We start from the raw sequence: 26,662 nt of genomic DNA, 5'->3' as shown, positions 1-26,662 counted from the left end.
ATCTGGCCAGGCACTGACAGTGTGGAGCCTGCTTGGGATTCGCTCTCTCCCTCTCTCTCTGCCCCTCCTTAACTTGTGCTTTCTCTCTCTCTCTCAAAAGAAACAAATAAACTTTAAAAAAAAAAAAAAAAACACCTTTATAAACTAAAACCACTAACTGGTTAAGGATGATTTTATTTCTTTTATTCAGGTTCAGGGATTTTGAAGTGGATGTGACATCAGAGAAGGGCAAGTCTGAACAAAGCACACATCAGTTTCCTGTGATATTTGCTCATTAGATCCAATTGCTGCCAATTGTGGCCCAAAATGCACATCCATTTTCCCGGTCTCAGCCATTCCATGAAAATCAAATCAAAGTCTGACATATGCATATTCTGTCATAAGCCCTTGAACAGCCAAGATCTCATTGGGTCCCAGTTAGGCCCCCCTCTATCTATGAGCAAGTCACCTAGACTCCCAAAAGAATGCCAAGAACACCGCAGGGAGGCAATTTTCAAAGTTAGTATAAGTAAGATCCTCCAGGTATGTGTGTAAAAATGCAGACTTCTGGACCCCACTGTCAGATTCTGATTCAGTAGGCCTAGGAAGGGGCCCAGGAGAATGTATTTTAACAAGAACCCCAAGTAATTCTGAGTCAGGAGTTTTCCAAATGTACTTCCAAATGGTATGCTATGTTGCAAACCATGTAATGTAATCAGTTAGAATCGATTTTGCACTGTTCGCTTTTTATTTTTTTTTAATTTTTTTTAACATTTATTTATTTTTGAGAGACAGAGAGAGGCAGGGGAGGGGGAGCATGAGCAGGGGAGGGGGAGAGAGAGAGAGAGAGAGAGATACAGAATCTGAAGCAGGCTCCAGGCTCTGAGCTGTTTGTTGGAGCCGGACGTGGGGCTCAAACTCACGAACTGTGAGACCATGACCTGAGCTGAAGTCAGATGCTCAACCGACTGAGCCACCCAGGCGCCCCTGTTCACCTTTGTTTAAACTAGATTTATCATCTCTCCAACTCAATTTCAAGTTTAAATCCTAGCTTTGCTATTGACTAGCTCTGAGATCTTGGGCAAGTCATTTGACCTTCATGAGCCTGTTTCCTTAGCTGTAAAACAAGGAAAATCAACTCTAAATGTGCTAATGTTGCTAGTGCTCACAATATTTCCAGTTCTGCTCCTCTTCCTAGACATGCAGAAGACTACATATCCAGCCCCTTGCACATAGATGGAGCCACCTAGACATGCAGAAGACTACATATCCAGCCCCTTGCACATAGATGGAGCCATCTATCAGGAGGACCAGATAGCAATCCAAGCAGGAACAAACCCCAAATCTTCTGCTGAGAGGTGAAGTACAGAACCAAATCAGAAATCTAGGAGTAGGGTGCCACTTCAGCTGGTATACATCTCTGGACTCTCCAGGTTCATATGTCTCCTTCATGAGAGGGCAGAAGTGCCTAACAATATTTCTTACCAGTGAATATTTTTTGACCAGTGAGAAATTATTTCTAATTACCTTTATGTTGTTTAAAATCCTTAATGCAATTAGATACAACATAGTTGGAGCAGTTAGAGAAATCATTGAAGAATGTAGGAATATACTTCTTATTGAGTATTTCTGATCAGGGTGCTAATGTTAACTGCTCACCCCTAGAAGGCAGATTAAAACTCTCTCTCTCTCTCTCTCTCTCTCTCACACCCCACTATCTAGGTTGAACAGTGAGTAAATTACAGACAATATAACACCAAGGATAACATAAATATATGTGATCTATGTCCTTATCCCAGAAATGAGTGAGCTAGGGCTCCAATCCTCTAACATCGAATGAACTGCTTTGTGTTTTCTTGCTTGCTTCCCCTCTGCCTTCAATCCTTCTCTGGTTCTACACCCTTCTCTTCCCTACCTTCCTCACTACACTTAATTGTTTTATTTCCACAGAAGAATCAACATGGCACTGTGGAAAGAGAACTGGACTCGAAATTAAAAGGTCTCTGCACTAACTCTGCCAGTCCATTGACTTTGGGACTCCAGGAAAGATACCTACATCTCTGATCTGTTTATAAAGATAACCAATATTTACTAAATGATTATCATGTCCCAAGGCATGTGCTAAGTGCCTTACATAAATTACCTTATAGAGATGTGGTTAATACCATTTCTATTTCCATTTCTACATAAGGAAGTGGGCTCTGAGAATGTTCAGTTCAGGTAGCCAGAAAGTATGAGAGTCAAGGATTAAGATTCCAGAGGCTCTTTCCCTGGCACCATGCTTCCTGGACAAAATAATGGACTACCTAAAAATCTAACTAACTGCAAGTGATCTAGGATAAAGCATGTCATCAATAATAAATTAAAAAGTTGATTCATTTCAATTCCCTTTCTTTATTAAAGGGGAACAATAAGGCCATCTGTTCCATCTATCTCAAAAAACTGTCCTGAAGACCAAATGATAAAGACACTCTCTCAGGGTTTTCTAAGTTGTAAAGTGCTGTACAGACATAAGGCATCCTTCCCCAAGTCTTCCACCCAGCAAGAGCAAATACTGGTGGCTCAGGGATAAAGAGGTCTCAATTCTGCCCTAAGGTGAGACCGTCTTAGGAAGCAATGCCTCTAGTAACTATCAGTAAAGAAAATGAAAGGAAAGTGGTTTGGAGACTTCTCAGCCTTGATACAATACTGGGACTCCAGTTTGCCTCTCTAAGAGAAAGACAGTTTGGCAGAAAAGGACAGTTCCTGGAGGTAATGCCAAATCCACAGTGGCCCAGTACTTGCCCAGCGCACTGCCATTCCCTGTCTTTAACCTAAGCTTTTAAAAGGCTGCTTGGTGCTGGCTTCGGCAGCACGTATACTAAAATTGGAACGATACAGAGATTAGCATGGCCCCTGCGCAAGGATGACACGCAAATTCGTGAAGCGTTCCATATTTTTGAGCACTGGGTGTTGTATGGAAACCAATTTGACAATAAACTTCATATATTGAAAATAAATAAATAAATAAATAAATAAATAAATAAATAAAAGGCTGCTTGTGTCTGTTTAAATTAATTTGGAACAGGGACATATCCTAAGAGATGCTGTGAGTGTTGAAGATTAAGACACTAATGGCATCATCACCACTTCATCCATTCACCCTCTGATCTTTAAGATGATGAGAGTTTTGTTTTGTTTTTGCATTAATCAGTCTGTAGGGGAGCAAAATTTGACACCCCCAAAATGTGTGTTTTTGGCATGAGGATTAATTTAGGCCTATTAGTTTTTAGAAACAGAGGACTCAAGACGTTTTTCTTTTTTGCCTCCCTGCTACTTTCTAAAAGAATTTAGACAGAGGACCTGCTCCAGGAATGGAGCCATCACCATTCCTCTCTATGTCCCATTGTTTCTAGATGGCCCAGTAAACATTTGTTTATACCAAACATTTACTCTTTTCATTTTTCCTGTGAATTGCCTTATTTTCCTTTGTAGCCCCAAATCCTTACCCCTTTCTCTCCTTAGTCATATATATACATATACATATACATATACATATACATATACATATACACATATATATACACCACATTTTACCCCACTGTCTTTGGAAACTTTCATGTTGATGTGACTTCCCTGTACATGCATAATTAAATTTGATTTTCTCCTGTTAATCTGTCTCATGTCAATCTAATTTTCAGACTAGCCAGAAGAATCTTGAGGGTAAAGGAAAAAATTTAATTCAGTCCTTTTAATTCAGCTAAAATTTTCCAAAAAAAAAATCCCAAATTAGAAGCATCACTGTTGGGGTGCCTGGGTGGCTCAGTCGGTTAAGTGTCCAACTTCAGCTCAGGTCATGATCTCATGGTTTGTGGGTTCAAGCCCCTCATCCAGCTCTATTCTGACAGCTCAGAGACTGGAGCCTGCTTTGGATTCCGTGTCTCCCTCTCTTTTTTGTCCCTCCCCAACTTGCACTCTGTCTTTCTCTCTCAAAAATAAATAAACATTAAAAATTGGGGGGGGGGGAAGCATCACTGTTGAAGAATTATAATTATCTTGATACTTTAGAAATTGACTGTAAGAAAGTGGCCCTACGGAGTTAAGCAGATGAAGCAGAAAGATTAGGTAAATAAAAGCTACCTTGCATCCAGAGTCTCTCTCCTCTATAGCATCTGCCAAGATCTAAAATCAAGAACTCAATAATGGCTAATAAAATACACCTAAGAATAGTGTCCCTTCTAGGTGGCTTCTATGCATTGACCAGTGGTTTTCAAAGTGTGATCCCTTGACCAGCAGCATTAGCAGCATCTGGGAACTTGCTAGAAACGGAAATTCTCATATTGTTTATCAGACTGATTCGCTAATCAGAAACTCTGGAGATGGGGGGCGCCTGGGTGGCGTAGTGGGTTAAGCGTCCGACTTCAGCCAGGTCATGATCTCGCAGTCCGTGAGTTCGAGCCCTGCGTCAGGCTCTGGGCTGACGGCTCGGAGCCTGGAGCCTGTTTCTGATTCTGTGCCTCCCTCTCTCTTTGCCCCTCCCCGTTCATGCTCTGTCTCTCTCTGTCCCAAAAATTAATAAAAAACGTTGAAAAAAAAAATTTTTTTTAAAAAAAAGAAACTCTGGAGATGGAACCCAGGATTCTTTTTTTTTTTTAACTTATTTTTGAGAGAGAGAGAGAAAGAGAGGGAGTGTATGTGCAAGTGGGGGAAGGGCAGAGAGAGAAGGAAAAGGAGGATCTGAAGCAGGCTCTGTGCTGCTGATGCAGGGCTCAAACTCACGAACCATGAGATCATGACCTGAGTCAAAGTCAGACGCTTAACCTGATCCACCCAGGCACCTCCAGCCCAGGATTCTGTGTTTTACAAGCCTCCAGGTGAGTGTGATACACGATTTGGTGGTAACAGAATCACCTGGGAAATTTGATTAAAGAAAGTACTAAGACCCCTGGCCTTATCCCATACCCATGAGCCTGGGCTTCTGGAATTTGTTCTCCAGGTGATTATGATAAACACCAAAATTTGAAAATCACTGGTGCTAACATATAAGAGGACTGAGTCATAGGCAAATAATACTGAAGAGATTATTAGCCCACCAAAGTTATACAAAATTTGCTTTAAACTAAAAATATCTGATTGGCAGCAATAGAAAGAAACATTATCTAAAGCAAAGCCTCCCAAAAGTTCAGCTACAGATGACCCTCCTCCTTTGAGGGAGTTTCCAGAGTGAGAAAAGACTGATCCTAGCACTGGGAATTGTGAAAATTCAGCTTCCTATTAGCACCCAGAAAGCACAATAGAACCTTCTATACTTGCCCACTGCAGCCCTGAACTACCCCTCTTTGTTGTTGTTGTTGTTGTTAAGTTGGTGTATAAACCTTTACCTCTGTGTCTTAATATCTTCATCTGTAAAACAATAATAAAAGTATCCATCTACCATCTCGTAAAATAACATCTGGCACATAGCACTTATTTATACACACACACACACACACACACACAATCAGTTTGGCTTGTAAAGTTCAAGTTTTAGTTTGCATCACAGTTACTTTGCTTGCAGATTCACCAGTTCTGTTTGGTTCTACCCAATATTTGGAGAAATCCAATCGAATCCAAGAAAGGGCCACCCAGCTTCACAGGTAAAGGAAACTAACCTCATTTTTAAAGATGATAAAACTGAGACCGATCTGCAATTCCACGTATCTAAACTCATCAGATTTCAAAGGTTTAAGCTGAAATACCACTTTTTTAAAGAGCAAAATATAGAAATCAAATAACTTTGCATATGTATCCTAGGTGATATAAAACTCAGAATGTCATTTTCAATTGGTGATTTTCTTTATGAAATAAAATGCAAAAGTGAATTCTTATACATTCAAAAAGTTAAAGTTAATAGTATTTAAAAGTGTGTCCATCAAATCCAGAACAGAAACTAACTGAATGCAAATTCCTAGGAATTGGTCTCCAGGCATTGTAAATGTGTGAATTAATCACAACATCCAAATCTTCTGCCCACATCATCAAAAGTGTGAGAAAAAAAATATGGTAATATTCTTTCATGGAGATAGATACATACATACATACATAGGTAGATATATATATTTGTAATTCAACTAATATCACACACATACATACACACACACAAATTAATATTAAAGAGTTTCACAAAGGAAGTCCACATTCCATCCACTGTAACTATGATAGATCATAATAAGATTATATAAAAATTAAATTTGTATCCTATACATTAGAAAATATTAAGCTTCCAGACACTTTGATAATACCTTACCCTTGTAGGGTACTTACAGTTTACAAATCACTTTTATCACCATAACTTCCTTTGAGTTTCATGGCATAGGAGATGTTACAACTCTATTTGGACTCATTTTTAAAAACTCTTTTTTTTTTAACGTTTTTATTTATTTATTTATTTTTGAGACAGGGAGAGACAGAGCATGAACAGGGGAGGGTCAGAGAGAGGGAGACACAGAATCTGAAACAGGCTCCAGGCTCTGAGCTGTCAGCACAGAGCCCGAAGCGGGGCTGGAACTCACGAACCATGAGATCACGACCTGAGCTGAAGTCGGCCGCTTAACCGACTGAGCCACCCAGGCGCCCCTGGATTCATTTTTAAAGAGCAAATAGTACAGGCTTAGAAAATATAGGTCTTCTGCCCTAGGATGTAGAGCTTAGCAGAACCCAGGTTCCCTGACTCCAAATCTCATTCTCTTTCCATTAATACCACAAAGACAGGTCCTATGAATGGAAAAAAACTAATATATTTTACAGTGATAAATCCCCTCTTGCAAGAGCAATGTATATGTATCTTCTTTTAATTTTTGTTTAGGAAGGTTGTTTGAATAACACAAGAACAAATAAAAGCTAATGGATAAACTCACAATATTTTTTAGAAAAAAATTCTCCAGGGAATAGGAATACATGTATAATTACCTCTCATGAGTCAAAGTGTAAGCCAATCTCCCTCTCCACTAACCTCATCTTTTTCTGTTTAGGGGAACCAACACTGTGCACTGGATCCATTGAGTCCTTTTTGAAAACTCAACAGACAATAGCAGTGACCATCACAACCTTGCCTGGGATAAAGTGGGGATTCATGTGAAACCAAAAGGCCAGCTGATGTATTTAGTAACTTCTAGTATGAGAGATTTTTCTTTTAATTACATGTACCAACTGAAGGACTTTTCTTCCCATTTACACAAAGTAGGACCCGCCTTATGAAATGGAGCCTTTGAATATTTCAAACTAAAAATTGAAAAGTTTCACTATTCCCTCCAGTTTTAGCTGAAGAGGTTCAGAGATCAGGTTCAGGCTTAATACTGAATATCTGCACAGCACTTTAGAGTTTCAAAGCTCTATGCTCCATATGCTCAAAGCTCCATATGCACTGTGTCTGGTTAGGTTTTCCAGCTACCTAGTGAGATTCAAGTTATTATCATCCCTATGTCACAGATGATAAAATTGAGGCACAAAGACAGCATCCTGCCCAAAATCACAATGAAAACAGCAGGTGGAGACTTAGGTCCACCTAAGTCCTGAATCCTGTGTGCTCTTTTCACTTCTCCCTTGCTGCCTCCCTTAACAATGTCTTCTCCCAAACACACACCCCAAGCCCCTTCAGTAGAGACTAGTTCAAATACTGGTTTCCTTCTTCACACATGGAACTAAGGTCTTAGACAAGCAGGAATCTCCTGCCCTTTTCCCATTTCCCCTGGGAGGAGATAGGAAGATGCACCTCATTTATCCTTATCTTTCCAAGACAACAAGGGAGACCTCGCTGCCTGGTGCCAGCGCCAGTACAAAGCTGGGGGAAAGGATCCGTATGGCGGAAACTGCGTTGCTTGCTACTGTTTAAACCCCTGTGAAAGACGGTCCTTCTGAAATAACTCTCTATTGACAGAAATGAATCTTAACTTGTAAAAGTTATGGGCAAGAAAACAAGGAAATTGAAATCCTGTTGAGAAACAGAGACTTCATTTCTTCCTCTGCTGGTAAGAAGCCCCCCACAGGTCTCCAGGCAGCAGCTCCCTGCGATTCCTACATCCCTGTGCAAGATAAGACTCACCCGTGGCGCTACCGCTCCGGGGCAAGTAGGGCTGGGACGTACTCTCTGCACGCTTCAGCACCGCGGACAGCTCCAGACTCTCTAACTTCCCGCGCTCTTCCGGGCTCGCCGCGGCGGACTGAGCCTCCCAGGCTGCCGGCGGGTCTGGCGTCTCCACACGCTCGGGTCCTAGCCTCCGGGTCTTGGGGAAGGCGAACGGGTCTCTTCGAGCAGCGGGAGCAGCCGGTGGCTCCTCGAGCTGCGGTGAAGACGAGCCCAACTGCACCACAGCGCTGCGGGACCGTGCCAGCGCGGAGGAGAAGGAGCCCATCTCAGCGGGCCGAGCTGGGCTCAGGTGAGCGGCCACGTCTTCCCGGGAGACCCACACTCCTTGCCTGCCAAACACTTACTCCCTCTTCTCGCCGGAGCGCCCCCAGCCTCTGCTCCGCCTCTGACCCCGCGGGTTGCAGCCCCTCCTGGTGGAGGAAGAGGAGGAAGCTGAAGAGAGGTCTGCGCGCCCACCTCAAGTGGACCAACGACAACCCGGGCCGTCTCCGCTCCTGTCCGACAGTCCAGGGTGGATGGAGACACTTGGAGGGAGGGGGACGTACAGAGGTTGTTTGGCGACTACTGGAGAGTTGGGGGAAGGAAGACGTGTGGTATTAAGTTAGGGATACTTTTTTTCTCTACTTTCTGCCTTTGGTTTGCCTGGGGCCAAGCGTCTGGCACGTACTTCCTCCTCCTCTCCACACTCCCAGTTCTCCTTTGTCCCGCGAGAGAATGGAGGATTTAGCGAGGGCGGAAGAGAAGCCTACATTTTTTTCCTTCTCAATTACTCTTCTTAGAGCCAATATCACTACCCTTTTAGGTTGTGTTTTCCCTAGGAGTAGGGCTCGAAGCTGTCCCTGAAGAAGACTTGTAAATCCCTCTCCCCAGCGTGCCTCCGCCCTTGCCCCGCACCCAGGGCGCCTCCCCTTATGGGAGCCACTACCGCCCACCCTTCCTGTGGGGGCGGGTGGGACGGTTAGGCCTTAGGTGGCGGTGGAGGTGCAAGTGGAGACCACTCTGCTAATTCCCTGCAGGGATGCGGGGAGGCAGGCGCCAGCGGGCTCTGGAGGCTCTCCTGACGGGAAGCCAGAGCAGCCAGGGGCCCTATTAATAGGCCTACCCTGCCGGCCCCATCCTTTCTCTGACTGCAAAGCGAGGGTGGTGAAGCCTAATACGTCGCTAGAAGCAGGAAGGGCAGCCTGGTATTATGTTTCAGCTAAAATCCTGTTGCCCAGATAGGTTTTAGGCCTTGCCCAAGGTTACACAGCCAGTTAAGTGGTCGGTTTGGGTCTTGTGTGGGGGGCTCTTTTTTCTAGATGCAGCCTCCTACCACACTGCTCCCCATTCCAAAGGTTTTCAGGCATTGAATTGTGAAGCGAAACAACTGTGTGATACACAGCATATCTAAGGTTGGAGTTTGTGAAGAAAGAGTGACTTTATCAGTGATTCCTCAGCTGTCCTGGGACCCAACCTCCCTTCCTCCTCATTCAGTGCCCTTTCTATGACAGCATGACACTGGACATTGTCATCTGTAAAGAGGCATACAAATAAGTATATGTAAAGTAGTATTATCATGGAAGTGGCATCCAGATCAACAAGCCCCAAGATAAAAAGAGAAAAAAAAGAAAAGTTCTTAAAATCCTCAAAGGGTATTTAGAGAAGACAAGTCAGAATTAACTTGGGTGGGGCAGCTGCAGGTCCAACACATCCCTCTGTCCTTGGCATTGTTTCCTGTGAGGCGGGCAGAAGCAGAAATCATAGGTCCTGAGCTAACATTACACCACCCTCTACCATTTAAGGGAACACATACCACACACACTTGTGATCCACTTACCATATAAGGATGATGCCGTGTCCTCTCACCTCAGCCAACATCATGAGCCCATCCTCTCAGAGCAGGCAAAAGGAATGCAAGAGGGTCCACCTATCCAGGTATCTGTATGGCTATATTAATTGCTTAATAATTTTAATCACTTTGGGGCGCCTGGGTGGCTCAGTGGGTTGAGCATCCAACTTCGGCTCAGGTCATGATCTCACGGTCCGTGAGTTCGAGCCCCGCGTTGGGCTCTGTGCTGCCAGCTCGGAGCCTGGAGCCTGCTTCGGATTCTGTGTCTCCCTCTCTCTCTGCCCCTAACCCACTCTCATTCTGTCTCTGTCTCTCTCAAAAATAAATAAACATTAAAAAAAATTTTTTAATAAATAATTTTAATCACTTTTCATTATTTCCTTGCTCACCTGATGAATTAATAGAGCCTGGTATAAATGCTCACTCTGGGCAAAGGACTTTTTAGAAAGGGAGCTCCCTGGGTAGGCATTTCCTATCCTTGCACCTTGACTTGATTTCTTTGCAAACCTGACATAGTCATCATTAGGAATAATATAAAGATGGGCACAGAAAGAGGTAAGATGTTCTGGACTTAGACTGTGTGACATATTCCACTTGGCTCTACCTATTGTGAAAGTACATAAACATAATATTTCTGAATGGGATGATAAAGAGCTGCTGCCCTAAGCCCCCAGAGTCCCCTGCTCCATACTAGCCGATCCAGGCCTTGCCCCAGGACACACACACACACGCACACTCTTTTCTTGGAGCGTGTTGAGATCAACTGGGCTTGGTTGTTGACATTTCTGCTGATAGCCAGAATCTCCCAGTTCTCTTGTCAGTGGGAAGAAATGAGCTTGGAAAATTGAAACAATCCTCACTTTTCCACTTGCATTTCAAAAAATGCGGCTGTGTACAGTCAGCTAGAGTTTAGAGGAAAATGTTAGAGAATGTGCTAGCTATTGGTGATATTCTCATGGCCCTTGCCTTTCTTCTTCCAGGCCTCTGACCTCATCCATCAAGGACAGGAGAGCTCCCTCCAGATTTCCACCAGTGGGTGCTCAGCAAAGTGTTCACTGAGGGCATTGGAAAGACCTTCTGACTTACCCATCAACATCCTGCAAAGATGTCACCAACTGGGTGCCTTTGGATCCTGAAGGTTTTACCACTGACAACGTTGAATTTTACCTGAGCCCTGTACTCCTGGAAAGTCGTGAAGGTTGAGAAGTCCCCTGCCCTATGATGTTCTGGAAAACAGCTTACTACAAAAACCACCCTTCATCAAATGACTTAGGTAAGACTCAAGGATGCTCCTTTGTTTATCTATGACAGAGCTAGGACACTGACCCTCCCTCCAAACTTCCATTCTTTGCCTCATAAATGATTAGCTGAACTATTTCATCCCCATTGATCAGCTGGATATAATGATTGTTAACTAAACTTTAGTTAAGCTTATCTCCTTCCTCCAGGCCCCTGAACTTTGGCTAACCTCAGACTGAGCCAGCACAAAGCCCTCCTGAGAACGGGATGGGTTCAGGGTAAAATATTGCCTGATCTGCTATCTGATCCTGTAACCCATCCATCCCACTTCATCACATGCAGTTCTTTTTGGCTTTGTTTACTCCTTTCTATTAAAGGGGACCCCTTTTTGCCTAACTCTTTAGACACTTGCAAATCTCATGGTCAGGGCATTCTCCCAATTAAAATAGTCTCTCCCCCCTTGCAACAATCCTTCAAATAAAGCCTCTCCTTACTAAGTTCAGATTTGTTTTCGTTGGCACCATCTTTAAGAATCCCTTGTAGAGGGGCACCTGGGTGGTTCAGTCGGTTAAGCGTCTGACTTCGGCTCAGGTCACGATCTCACGGTCCGTGAGTTCAAGCCCCACGTCGGGCTCTGTGCTGACAGCTCAGAGCCTGGAGCCTGTTTCAGATTCTGTGTCTCCCTCTCTCTGACCCTCCCCTGTTCATGCTCTGTCTCTCTCTGTTTCAAAAATAAATAAAATTTAGGGGCGCCTGGGTGGCGCAGTCGGTTAAGCGTCCGACTTCAGCCAGGTCACGATCTCGCGGTCCGTGAGTTCGAGCCCCGCGTCAGGCTCTGGGCTGATGGATCGGAGCCTGGAGCCTGTTTCCGATTCTGTGTCTCCCTCTCTCTCTGCCCCTCCCCCGTTCATGCTCTGTCTCTCTCTGTCCCAAAAATAAATAAAAACTGTTGGAAAAAAAAAAATTAAAAAAAAAAAAAAAGAAAAAGAAAAAGAAATAAAATTTAAAAAAAAAAATTAAAAAAAAAAAAAGAATCCCTTGTAGAATAGAAGTATCCCTATTAGAGAGTACTCCAAGCCTTAGTTAGCTAAAGGGTTTTTTTGAGATTCGTTTACCCCTGTTTGAGTAAAGGAAGAGGACAGGCAAGAATATTTTGAGAACCCACAGGGCACTAGACACAGCCCTAGATAATATATATGGTTTGTCTCATTTAATCTTTTTTTAAAAAATTTTTTTAATGATTTATTTTTGAGACAGAGAGAGACAGAGCACGAGCAGGGGAGGGTCAGAGAGAGGGAGACACAGAATCCAAAGCAGGCTCCAGGCTCTGAGCTGTCAGCACAGAGCCTGACGTGGGGCTTGAACTCACGAACTGTGAGATCATGACCTGAGCTGAAGTCAGACGCTTAACCGACTGAGCTGCCCAGGCGCCTGTCTCATTTAATCTTTACCACAATCTTACAAGTATTATTATCCTCATCTTACAGATGAGAACACTGAGGCTCAGAAATGTAAAACGATTTCCTAAATACCCTGCAGAGGCCAGACTGGAACCTAGATCATTAAATTGGAATTAGCAGCTCTACACAGACAACAGCCCCCAAGGAACCTTAAAGATCCCCGAGTCTAGCCTCCTTCTTGGTCATGTTGGGGAAACTAGAGCTGGCGGCTTGTTAGTGGCAGCAGAGCCCAAATCTTCCACCCCAACCACTGTCTCATCCCAACACAACACAGTTAACATTTTCACCAGCTTCACAGAAGTCTTGTCGTCTACCTTATTTTAACTGCTCTCTGCTGAGGTCTAAACAATTCCCAAGGAACTTCGGGGGGCTCCAGAAAAGACCCCAAACTCATGAGACTGAATGATTTCAGGTCAAGTCAGAACACACAGGAGCAAAGAAGCGATTCAGTCAGGCTCCTTTAACATCGATTGGGTACCAACATCTTGTTATGATCAGCCAAACACAGGATTAAACATGGCTTCTGCCCAGGGCTGGGGACTATGGGAATATAATACAATGCTGGAAACCTGAGCTGTACCACAGGCATTGGCAAGTAAAAGGAAAAACTCCTATAACTCAACCTTGAAAGCACAGAGGATGACCTGCTCCAGGGAAATCTGAGAGCCAGAGAAGGGTTGGGATGTGGAGCCCTGGCGCTGTGACGGCATTGCTAAGCCTCTGGGTACAACACAGGAATAAACATGGCAAGTATTGTTCTTAAAAACAATGACACACAGGATGTTTTCCCACTAATTCCACTGTTTCATTTGCCTTTGTCGTATCCTGGTAAATTAGAAAGGTTAAATATATTATCCACCCTATTCTATATCCAAACAAAATAAAAATTTAAAATAAAATGGATGGCCCAAACCTAAGTGGGGGTAAGAACAGATACAAGTCTAGTTCTGGCTTTCATGTCTTCTGACTCCAACAAATGTTCTGTCTACTGTAAAAATCAAAAAGAAAATTTAAGTTGGATCTTTGGGCCATCTATCTTTTCCAACTTACCATCCAGTGTAGGAGTTCCTTCTATAGGGCTCTGCCAAAAAAAAAAAAAGTAAAATTAAAACTTATGGCACCTAATTAATATCTCAGTAATAGAGAGTTCATTTCTTTTTATTCTTATAAAGAATATAAATCTTCTTTCAGTGATTATTAAAATGATTCATTTTCATGGGATAAAATTTGGAAACTACAAAAAAGCATAAAGAATAAAATTTAAACCACTCATAACCCCACCACACTTTATCTTCCTTTTGTTATTAAAACACAAATGAAGTTTATGTTGATTATTTTAGTGGTATTACATAGGATGATACCTAAGACATAATCTATATTATTTTTGGAATAGTGTCTCCCAATCATAAAAACCCATCTAATCATAAATACCCAGTCCATTATATCCATGTTTTACAAAATTAGGATCATATATTATATACTACCCTGGGACCAGATTTTCTCCCTTAATACATCATCGTCTTATTTAATTTACATTTGTCATAAAATGTGACTTGAAATGTCTGCGATATATTTGTTCATTCCTTGACATCACTATAACTTATTTAGCCTCTACTCTAATGTTTGTCATTTACGTTGTTTCCATTTTTCACTTTCATAAAAATAACATGGAATAAGTATTAATCTACTAGCCTGCTCATGTAAATAGTTTATTCACTGCAACTTTGTAGTAAGTTTTAATAACACTTTCTAAAATCTCCTTGGATTTTCTTATACAAATTTTTTTCTAGATTTACCTTTTCAGCATCTCCTATAAAGATGAGATGTTGTTTGAAATACAGTCCATGTTACAGATTAGCCAAAGGAGAATTGATAAATTTGCTCTTATTATTGCTTTCTGAGACAGTCTACTTACCAATTAAGCAGCACAAATGTTTTAAAAAGCTGTTCTTCCTGGGGTGTCTGGGCGGCTCAGTCAGTTAAGCCTCCGACTCTCGGTTTCGGCTCAGGTCCTGATCTCACGGTTTCATGAGTTCAAGCCCCGCACTGGGCTCTCGCTGAAAGTATAGAGCTTGCTTGGGATTCTCTGTCTCCCTCTCTCTGCCCCTCTTCCACTCACACTGTCTCTGTCTCTCTCAAAATAAATAAATAAACCTTAAAAAAAAAAAGTTGTTCTTATCAATATTTCTAGGCAATAATCTTTAATGGCCCCTAATATCACAAGAAAGACAAGACCAACAAATAGTCAATGCCTCCCGGTGTAAGTTCACAGCACCACCTAGAAGTTGTCTTGCCAAAAAATCAAACCTGAATCTGACCAGATCTCTAGATCTACTACCAATTTATTGGAAATACAAGGGATAGAGGATCATGGTAAATGACAACATAGAGTTACAATCAGCAAAGTCCAGACTCTGAAATTTTACAGGACAAACAACTAATTTCTTCAACAAGTACATTGGAAGTAGAGGTGGAGGGGAATCTTATACATAAAAGCTATTTAAAAAGCATATCAAACAATTGTAATGTCTGAACTTTATTTGGATCTTGATTCAAGCAAACAGTTACCAAAAAACTTCATGTGACAACCGGGAAAATATGAAAACTATCTGGCTATTTGATGGTGTTTAGGAACTACTATTTTTAAAAAATTTTTTGTTTTATGTTTATTTATTTTTGAGAGACAGAGAGACAGAGCACAAGTAGGGGAGGAGCAGAGAGTGAATGAGACAGAATCCCAAGCAGGCTCCAGGCTCTGAGCTGTCAGCACAGATCCTGATGTGGGGCTCAAATTCACAAACCGTGAGATCATGACCTGAGCCAAAGTCGGACGCTTAACCAACTGAGCCACCCAGATGCCCCTATTAGTTTTTTAGATTAAATAAATTTTATGCTTAAGTTTTTATGAGCAGTCCTTATCTTTTAAGGACACCTTCTGAAATATCCACAGATGAAACGATAGGTCTGGGATTTGCTTCAGAACAACCCAGGTGAAGTCATGGAGGGAATAGAGATGAAACAAAACTGGCCATGAGTGGGTAATTATTGAAGCATGGTAATAGGTCCATGGGAGTTATTTATCCCATTCTCTCTATTTTTTATGTTTTTTTTTTCAACATTTTATTTTATTTATTTTTTTTTTTGGGGGGGGGACAGAGAGAGACAGAGCATGAACGGGGGAGGGGCAGAGAGAGAGGGAGACACAGAATCAGAAACAGGCTCCAGGCTCCGAGCCATCAGCCCAGAGCCCGACGCGGGGCTCGAACTCACAGACCGCGAGATCGTGACCTGGCTGAAGTCGGACACTTAACCAACTGAGCCACCCAGATGCCCCTATTAGTTTTTTAGATTAAATAAATTTTATGCTTAAGTTTTTATGAGCAGTCCTTATCTTTTAAGGACACCTTCTGAAATATTCATAGATGAAATGATAGGTCTGGGATTTGCTTCAGAACAACCCAGGTGAAGTCATGGAGGGAATAGAGATGAAACAAAACTGGCCATGAGTGGGTAATTATTGAAGCATGGTAATAGGTCCATGGGAGTTATTTATCCCATTCTCTCTATTTTTTATGTTTTAAATTTTCTATAACAAAAAGGTTTTTTTTAAGCTGATCTTAATACTTTGCTGAAATCAGTCTCACTTCATTTTGTGCTTTAGTTCTATTGTCTAGAGCAGAACTGTTCAAGCTGTGGTTGTAATCCTCCACTGGGTCATGAAATGAATTCAGTGGGTCTCCACTGACCTTTGTTTCATATGGAATGGAATAGAATAGAATAGAATAGAGTTAGAGGGCATCACAATAAGTAAAGTCAAGAACTGTTTCATGAATCTTTTCATTCATTCTGTGTGTATGAGTGGTATTTGTCCATTTCCCAGATCACGACATAAGTTATATTTCATACTCCAGATTATAGTGCAAATTTTTTGGAAAACATTTCTCTAGAGCAGAGGTCTGCAAACTTTTCTATAAGGAGCCAATATATTTTTGGCTTTGTAAGCCATAGAGTTGCTGTCACACTATTCAGCTCTGCAGTTGGATCATAAAAGCAACCATACACAAGACAGAAGTGTATATGCACGACTATGTCCCAACAAAACCTTATTTATGGATACTAGAATTTGAGTTTCATACAATTTTCACTTGTCACAAAATATTCTTCTTCTGATTTTTTTCCCCTAACCATTGAAAAATGTAAAAATCATTCTTAGCTCTAGGACTATACAAAAGCAGGGGGCAGGCTAGATTTGGCTTGTCCTTTGCTCTAGATTTTCTAACGGAAAGGTTTATTGTGGGAAGGAGGAAGGTCACGCTGCTGAGGTTTTAGGAGTCTGTGTGATCGGTAAAAACACATTAAAATTTACCATTGCTTAGATTTGTTTGGGGACTAGATATTCAATTTATTTTGAATAGCATTTCAGTTCAGGTCGTGATCCCATAACCAGTAGTGAGACTGAGTCCCTTGTTGGGCTCTGGGCTGAGCATTGAGTCTGCTTGGGATTCTCTCTCTCCCTCTTTCTCTGCCTCTCCCCCGTTCTCTCTCTCTCTCTCTCTCTCTCTCTCTAAATAAACATTAAAAACAAAAACAAATAAAACTAACAGAAAATAACAAGTACTGATAAAGATGTGAAAAAATTGGAACCTTGTACGCTGTTGGTAGGAAGTAAAATGGTATAGCTGCTCTAAAAAACAGTATGGCAGCTCCTCAGACAGTTAAACATAGGATTACATTTGATCCAGCAATCCCACTTCTGAGTATATGCGCAAAAAAAATTGAAAGCAGGGACTCAAAGAGATATTTGTACACCCGTGTTCATAGCATTAATCACAAGAGCCAAAAGGTGGAAGCAACCTAACCATTAACAGATGAATAGATTAAAACATATGTGGTATGTATAGGCAATGGAATATTACTTAGCCTTGAAAAAGAAGGAAATTCTTACATTTGCTATAACATGGGTGAACCTTGAGGACACTATGCTAAAGGAAACAAGTCAGTTACAAAAGGACAAATGCTGTATAATTTCACTTGTATGAGGAACCTAGAATAGTCAGACTCATAGAACAGAAAGTAGAATGGTAGTTGCCAAGGCCCGGGAGGAAGGAGACATGGGGAGTTGTTTCAGTTTGGCCAGATAAAAAAGTTCTGGAGATTGGGTGTACAACCACGTGAATGTATTTAATACCACTGAATTGTATACTTCTAATGGACTAAGATGGTAAATTTGATGCATATTTTACCACAGTTTTTATTAAATTCAGTTATTAAGAAGAAAGAAACAAAGACTTTCAGAGCAATACCAAATCTGTGCCTTCTTCTAGGTGATAAAATTGTAAATATAGAAGACAGCCATTGTGCTCCATCAGACTTCTCTTACTCAAGCCAACTGTTTTCCACTTCACCAGCTCTTCCCCATATGACAGGCTGTTCATGCCCTTTGCTTTCCTCCATTGTGCTCCTTCTAATACCTTCTAGTTGTTGTGGGGTTTATTTTGTTTAATGTTTTTCTTAAAATTGAATTCCCAGGCTGAAGACCATGATCCAGATGTGGTCTACTCAGGATAGAACACTTTGGAATTGTCCCTTCCTATGATGTGGCAGACCCTGGACCTTCCACAACGTGCTCTGAGAATGTTATATCTCGTACCTCAGGCCTGTTTTGTGGAATCTGCTTCCCCCATTTGGTACATGGGCCTTTGAACCTAAATGCAGAATTTTTAATCTACTCCTATTTAATTTCATGTTTTGCCCCAGTTGTGTTAAATTAAATTGAAAGGAACTACTTCCAAGAATTAAAAAAAAAAAAAAAAAACCTACAGGGGCACCTGGGTGGTTTAGTCAACTAAGTGTCCAACTTGGGCTCAGGTCATGATCTCATGGTTTGTGAGTTTGAGCCCTGCATCAGTCTCTGTGCTCACAGCTCAGAGCCTAGAGCCTGCTTCTGACTCTGTGTCTCCCTCTCTCTCTGCCCCTTCCCTGCTTGTGCTGTGTGTGTGTGTGTGTGTGTGTGTCTCTCTCAAAAGTAAATAATAAAACATTAAAAAAAAAAAAACCCTACAAAACACAAACAAAAGAACACACTAGATTTCATGATCTGAATATAAAAGACCAAATCTGTAAAGTGACAAGAGTCTTCCTTCCCAGCTTCTTCCTTCCCAGTGTCTTCCCCTATTCTTCACACGATAAACTGTAACAACTGAGCTTTTGTTAGATCAAGATTGAGACAAAAATAGGGGCGCCTGGGCGGCTCAGTTGGCTAAGTGTCCGACTTCAGCTCAGGTCATGCTCTTGTGGTTCACGGGTCCTAGCCCTGTGTGGGACTCTGTGCTGACAGCTCAGAGCCTGGAGCCTGCTTCGGATTCTGTGCGTGTCTCTCTCTCTGCCCCTCCCCTGCTCAAGCTCTATCTTTCTCTCTCTCTCTCAAAAATAAGTAATCATTAAAAAAAAAAAAAATTTAAGATTGAGATAAAAATAAAGCAGACACGGCAAAACAGTTTCATTTAGTATGCCTGCATTTGACTGATGGTGGCTGCCTGCAGCACTGTGTTTAGCAGGAATATGGAGCCATATCCATGTGGAGCAAGAAAGAGGGCGGTAAAAGATTAAAGGTGTCTGTCAAAGACAGAGGTAAAGAGAGAGAGGCTAGGAATGCAAGCTGGTGCAGCCACTCTGGGAAACAGTATGGAGGTTCTTCAAAAAACTAAAAATAGAACTACCCTACGACCCAGCAATTACACTCCTAGGTATTTATCCAAGGGGTACAGGGATGCTGTTTCGAAGGGGCATGTGTACCCCAATGTTTATAGCAACACTAACAACAATAGCCAAAGTATGGAAAGAGCCCAAATGTCCATTGATGGATGAATGGATAAAAAAGATGTGGTACACACACACACACACACACACACACACACACACACACAATGGAGTATTACTCGGCAATCAAAAAGAATGAAATCTTGTCATTTGCAATGACGTGGATGGAACTGGAGGGTATTATGCTAGGTGAAATTAGTCAGTCAGAGAAGACAAAAATCATATGACTTCACTCATATGAGGACTTTAAGAGACAAGACAGACAACCATAAGAGAAGGGAAACAAAAATAATATAAAAACAAGGAGGGGGACAAAATAGAAGAGACTCATAAATATGAAGAACAAACTGAGGGTTACTGGAGGTTGTGGGAGGGGGGATGGGCTAAATGGGTATAAGGGGCACTAAGGAATCTACTCCTGAAATCATTGTGGCACTATATGCTAATTTGGATGTAAATTTAAAAAAAGAAAAAAAAAGAAAAAAAAGGAAAGTGAGCTCTTAAAAAACATTAAAAAAGAGAGAGAGAGAGGCAAGTATGCCACCAATTTGCCAAAAAAAAAAAACCCATGGGTTTTTCTGTGGTTGCATTTTTGCCAAAGGCCATATAACCAAACTCTAAAGGCTATTAGCAAGAGTGTTTCAATTGCTCTTATTTGTCACTACCCTATAGTAGGAAATAAAGCTAGAAAAGGAAACCTAATGTCTGTAATTCCTTCAGACTTCAAAGGACATCTGCATGTGCTGGGCTGATAATTCTGTTTTATCCCCACCCACCCAACTGTGAGCCAGAGTCTAAATCAGAAACAGGAAACACAATTCTAAAGGAAACCAAACGATAGAGGAAAACATTATGATGATATTTTTAATTATACTTAATATTACATGAAACATATGTTATGTGAAAATATTTTTTTAATTTTATATGAAATGTGTGTATGTATATAAATCAGTCCGTACTAAGAGAGACAGATACCTTATACCATATACCATATATAAAGACATATAAAATCATAGTAGGAATACATGGGGAAAGGAATGATTAATCTTAATATCTTCTGTATCCTATTAAGTTAAAAGAAATTCAGTGTATCTTTATGATATAAAGCAAATGATGGCCCAGACCCAAATCTGGCCTGTCATCTGTTTTTATGTGGCCTGTGAGCTAAGAATGTTTTTTATATTTTTTAAATGGTTGGGAAAAAATTAAAAGAAGAAGGATATTTCAGTCAGTTAAGTGTCCAACTTCAGCTAAGGTCATGATCTCAGTTTGTGAGATCAAGCCCCACATTGGGCTCTGTGCTGACAACGCAGAGCCTGCTAGGGATTCTCTCTCTCCTTCTCTCTCTGCCCCTCCCCTGCTCGCTCTGTCTCTCAAAATAAATAAATGAATTTTAAAAATAAAAATATGAGGGGCACCTGAGTGGCTCAGTCCATTAGATATCCAACTTCAGCTCAGATCACAATCTCGCAGTTCGTGAGTTCGAGCCCCACACTGGGCTCTGTGCTCACAGCTCAGAGCCTGGAGCCTGCTTCAGATTCTGTGTCTCCCTCTCTCTCTCTCTGCCTTCTTCCCCTCACACTCTGTGTGTCTCTCTCTCTTTCTCAAAAATAAATAAATATTGAAAAAAATAAAATTGAAAAATATAAAAAGTACATGAAATTCAAATTTCAGGGTCCACAAATAAAGTTTTATCAGAATAGAACAATACTCATTTACATATTGTCTATATTTGCTTTTGCATTCAACAGCAGAGTTGAGTCTTTTGACAGAGACTATATGGCCCACAAAGCCAAATATTCACTATCTGGCCATTTATGGAAAAAGTTTACTAAAGGGTCGTGGTCATCATGTCCAGGATATGTTTCTTTCACATATTTAGCATTGCAACTTGTATTTTGGACCCAAAAGCAAGTAAGATTTCAAGTGATTTGGGGTTTATTCCTACCCATGTACTTCTATTATAATAGATCTTAATATAAAATAACTTAATAAATGATAAACCAGTCTAAATTTTTCACAAAGTCACAAAAAACATTGATTATTGTACTAAAATTGTTAACTATTTCTTAACTTTTAATTATGATTTTTAATTTTCTAAATTTTAGAAATTATTAAATAAAAATTATTATAATAACCATTTTCTTTTTAAATAGGAAACACCTAGCACCTGGCATATACTAGGCATGCAATAAATTTTTGTTGCATTTAGCTAAAATAGTTTAACTCTTCCTATTTCAATTCATTAAATGAAGCAGTTGCTCCAAATGTGTGAAAATAAACGAAGAGCACCCAAATGAGAAAAAACAAAGGCAATTAATTCAGGGCTTGCGAAAGCAAAGGCATCTCTACCATGACTTCCACTTGGAGAGACGAAAGGCAGGCAGAGGAATGGTAAAGCTTTATAGTAGAAAAAGGGGAAGGTTGTGGCCGTGCCTTGACTAGAGGCTGTTGGCATGCACAAGCTGTAAGCAGACTAACAAGAAACGGGGTATCCCACATGATTGGCTAGGGCAGCATATTTGGCTTTCTCCAGTTGGTCCCAAGTTAGCAGTGAGGGCAAAAAGTAAGGAAGCTGTCAGCTATTAATCAAGTCCGGGTAATTTGGGGCCAATCGTTACAAGAGTTATCGTTTGGCTTCCTGGACTGGTTGCTGCAGACAACTGGTCCAAGTTGTATTTTTATATATGGTCTCATCGTTGTTTGTATATTAGTCTCTCAAATGCAAAAGGCTACAGTTCTCTTCAATGCCACAAACGTTGCACAACCACTAGCTATATGCCAGGAACCACATCAGATGCCAGGAATAAAAGATAAAGATGACATCGTCACTGCCCTACATTGTGGGAAAGGAGGCACATACAAAATCTATAAGGAAGGCAGTCTATCCCTTATCTCTTGTAGAGATGGAATTAAAACTTGTCTACAAAGAGCTGTTGACACATAACCTTCCCAAAGAGACTCCACCACCTTCAAAGGCAGTGCCAGGCTCTTAGATTTAGGAAATTATTTTTAGATCTGTCCTGCTGACATTTAAGACAATGTTCTCAAAGCCTACCCAGCAAAAAGATAAATTCATGGAATTTCTTAATGTGTTTTTAAATTTTTTTTTACATTTATTTATTTTCGAGAAACAGAGAGAGACAGAGTACAGGTGGAGGAGGGGCAGAGCGAGAAGGAGACACAGAATCCAAAGCAGAATCCACAGGCACTCTCAAACTGGACAAAGCAGGCTCCAGGCTCGGAGCTGTCAGCACAGAGCCCGATGCGGGGCTCAAACTCACAAACCATAAGATCATGACCTGAGCCAAAGTCAGACGCCTTACCTAACCCCCCTGTTAATGTGTTTTTAAATTTAAATCCTCACAATAGGATCTCTTTGATTCACTGTTACTTATACTCTTACAAACCAGAAGAGTGAAAACTCTATAAAAAATAGATTAAACTAAGATGCAACATCTTCCCACAACCAGTTTGTTGATTTTTTTAGAAACATATTCTTGAATATTGAACGGCACCCGTCAAGTAGCAATTATTATACCCCAATTATTATATCCCTCTTTCCCAATCCGATTAGGCAGAACTCCCAATTTTCCACCTGTAGCCTGGTTCTCCCTCCCTGTTGTACTTCAGGTTCCTCCACTCATCTGTCTTTCTTGGATCTTACAAGTCCTGCTGTGCTCACAGAGTTTTATCAATGGTATCCATCACTTCTGACTCACTCTATTGGCCAGAGCAAGTCAGATGGCCAAATCCAAGTCAAGAAGGCAGGGAAGTAGGCCCCCAGCACAGGGAGGAGAAAGAATCAGGGCCAATGATATAGTGTACCTCACAGCACCTGTCTCTGCCTCTGCATACTCGTGTAAAAGCGTAAACAATAAAGTTCATGTAACTTGTCCCACAGCTCCAGCTTTTGAGTCTGCTCAAGCTCATTAATAAAGCACAGCATAGTAGTAAGCTGAGCTTTGGAATAGACAGATGTTGGTTTGTTCCCTAGTTCTCATTGTGTACACCAATGAAACCCTGGGCAAATTACATAACCTTTCTCTGACCTTCATTATTTTCATCTGCAAAATAGAGATAATAACATTACATGTCTTTCATCAGTTGGGGTAAAGCAGGAAGCAGATGGCACTCTCAAACTGGACAACGTAACAAGAGTTAAATAAAAGGTCTCATCTATAAAGGTGTCAATAATCCTGTTGTACCCTTTTCCTGTCCTCAATGTAGGTTCTGGGCTTCTCAGGCCAGCCCTTATGTCTCTCAGTACCAACTAATGAAAAATACCAGGCACGGCTATGAAAACCAAATGCCCTCCCAGCAGCTGATGAAAGAAATCTCCACGAGATAGGCCACCCCTCCAGCTTCAGAAAAGCAACGAAGAGCCTATGTCACAAAACTGCCCTTGCAAATGGCTTTTCTAACAAAGGAGTCTTCTAAGACAGCTACACTGTGAAAGTAAGGTTTCACCTCTTGAAGTCTATAATTTTACTTGGTCTTTCCTAATAATGTATTGCCTTGGTGATGATACCTAAATTGATAGCTTTGTTTTCTGGGAAGTATAAATATTTGTAAATTTTCTTTAAGCCGGGAGAAAAAGTTAATGGCACTTTCATTTTCTTCCACATGCACAAGCTATTTAAAACCTATGACTCTAGCTAGATTTTTTTTATTTTAAACAAAGAGTTTGAAGGTCTATATTAAGATTAGAATTAATAATAGTATCTATCTCATTGTGCAAATTAAATGGGCTACTGCCTGGGAAGTAGTTAACAATTACACGTAATAAACTCGCTTATTAGAGACTGGCTCTCAAAACTGCAAACTAAGATTCATGCCCATGTGCATTAGAACAGAAACTCAAAAGTGGGACAAACGAAACCAGGTGGGGTGTTACATGCAGCCCGTAGGAGCCGGGCCCTGTGACCAGCCCTGGGAGAGAGCAGCCAGGGAGAGGAGCCCATCACCCAGGGCCTGTCTAGAAGCCTCCATCATGGGCATGAATGGGGCCCAGCAGGAAGGCAAAAACAGTGACACGGTGACACGGTAATAGGGAGACTATGAAAAAGTGGTATACACAACAACAAGCAGGCAGGCCACATCTGACCATAGGAGGTGGGACTCTCCCCAGTATGTCTAAAATAATTCACAGATGATTACAAATTACATTTTTTTATTTTTTTATGTTTATTTATTTTTGAGAGAAAGAGAGAGAGAGAGCACAAGCAGGGAAGGGGCAGAGAGAGAAGGGGACGCAGAACCCAAGGCAGGCTCCAGTCTCTGAGCTGTCAACACAGAGCCCGACGCGCGGCTTGAACTCACAGCCACCGTGAGATCATGACCTGAGCTGAAGTCATCCAGATGCTTAACCGTCTGAGCCACCCAGGCGCCCCACAAATTACATTTTAAACTAAAACTAATGTTTAACACTTTTCAGTGTTCTTGCAGCTTGCATTATTCTTACTTTTACCAACTTTGGAGCATTTTAAGGAATTTTAAACAAATTCATCTAATGATACTTCAGACTTAATATGCATTTATAAACAATAATAATCAAAGGTATTCTTTCTTCAGCTCTTCCTATGTGCTGGGTGATGTTGATGAGGCACTTCGCTTACGGTTTACAGCAGAACCTCTGGTGACAGAGATCCTAGGTTCAAAGCCCAGTGCCGTGATTCACCGGCTGCACGATGCTGGGGGATTATCTCACCTATACTATGCTTTAAGTTCTTCATTTGTACGATGCTGGCTGTGCATAAAGTGCATGCCCACAGCAAATATTAAGACATTAGCACATGTCATCTCACCTCATCACTACGACACAGCAAGGTCAGCATAGTATTAATCCCATTTTATGGTCAAGGAACAAGTTCAGCGAGGTTCAGCTACCTGTCCAAGTTTATGCAAGTTCAAATCTAGGTCTTTCTGACTCAGACCCACGCATGTTCTTAACCACTGTGCTATGCCAAACTCCCACCATTTATCAAATCTGCAGCATCTTGAAAATGACAGAATTGTTTTGGATCTGTGTGCATTTATTCTATTTTTTAACTTTTAGAGAACTTTTTTGCCAGTTTATCTAAAGAGCCATTCGTTCAGAATAGAACTAGGATCACAACAAACTATCCAGCCCTGGCCTGAAAAACAGGGGATGAGTCACAGGTCAAGGGTATGAGGAGGGGGCTGGGTCCCAGCAGGGAGTCCAGTCGCAACCTAACCTGTACAGGGGGTCAAAATAGGAGAAGCAGCAATGCCCGGCTGAGTTCAGGACATTTCCACCTCCCCTGGTCTCCACAATAACAATTAAATATAGGTATAATAATCTGGCACTGTGGAAACTGCAACATAAATAGGTTAAATGACTTCCCCTTTAAGTAAGGCTGTAGCTAGAACTTGTATCGGAGCTTAAGTACCGTCATGGAGTGGAAGAAGGGACCAGATGACACAACAGTGGAACATTCCTCTGAAGTGACCCACGGCAGTTGCCTGCGGTGCACCGCATCTATGCCCATGAGCTACGGGGACATTGTGGGGCCTTGTCTAGGTTGAAAGGATCCCAGACACAAAGTGGAACACCCCCAAGTCTAACCGGAGCATGAGCTGCTTCAGGGTTCTCTCTCTAGGCTAGGAGCTGCTGCCCCCACAGGCAGATGCAGTTCGAACAGAAAGAAAGGAAGGGTGTAGACGAAGGTAAAGGAAGCCCAGAGAGAGAGAGAGAGAGAGAGAGAGAAGAAGCAAGCAAGTGCCAAAGTGAACATTGGCACCAGCTCTGTAGAGACCAGACCCCAGTATGCTGCCTAGCAAGGAGAGCAAACCCTTCCCAACCCCAGGGCACTACCTCAATTCCGCAGCTACCTCTGGTTGCAACTTGGAAACTCCAACTCTGCATTCAAGATGAGGACACCAAAGCATCCAATTTCATCTAGCCCATGACAAAAGTCGGGGGGAATACTTGGGTTCTGTATCCAATGCACATAATGGAAAACTTGATCAACAGTAGCTTAACCACAAGCATATTTATTCATCTCACCTAACAAAATGTCTGGAGATTGGTGGTTGCAAGGTTTCTCAGCCTCTCTGCCATTGTATTGATCTTCTTCTTGGGGTCACAAGATGGCTGCCAAAACTCCAAGTATTGCAACCTCACACGATAGCAATCCAAGCAGAAAGGAAGAGGACCAGTGGGAAAGGGCCCTCTCTGTACAGATCTCTCTTTTATTAGGGAGGAAAACT

The 26,662-nt window shown here is 41.6% G+C and overlaps 1 non-coding gene across 1 annotated transcript; it reads left to right on the top strand.

Annotated features, from left to right (window-relative positions):
• The first annotated feature begins 2,815 nt into the window (after window positions 1-2,815).
• Window positions 2,816-2,919, top strand: LOC131511172 (U6 spliceosomal RNA). The gene has a single exon (XR_009261377.1). It is a non-coding gene; the product is annotated as a U6 spliceosomal RNA (small nuclear RNA).
• Window positions 2,920-26,662: the final 23,743 nt, after the last annotated feature.

Source organism: Neofelis nebulosa, chromosome 4, assembly GCF_028018385.1.
Source record: "Neofelis nebulosa isolate mNeoNeb1 chromosome 4, mNeoNeb1.pri, whole genome shotgun sequence".
NCBI lineage: Eukaryota > Metazoa > Chordata > Mammalia > Carnivora > Felidae > Neofelis > Neofelis nebulosa.
This window is presented reverse-complemented; position numbering and strand designations above follow the sequence as displayed.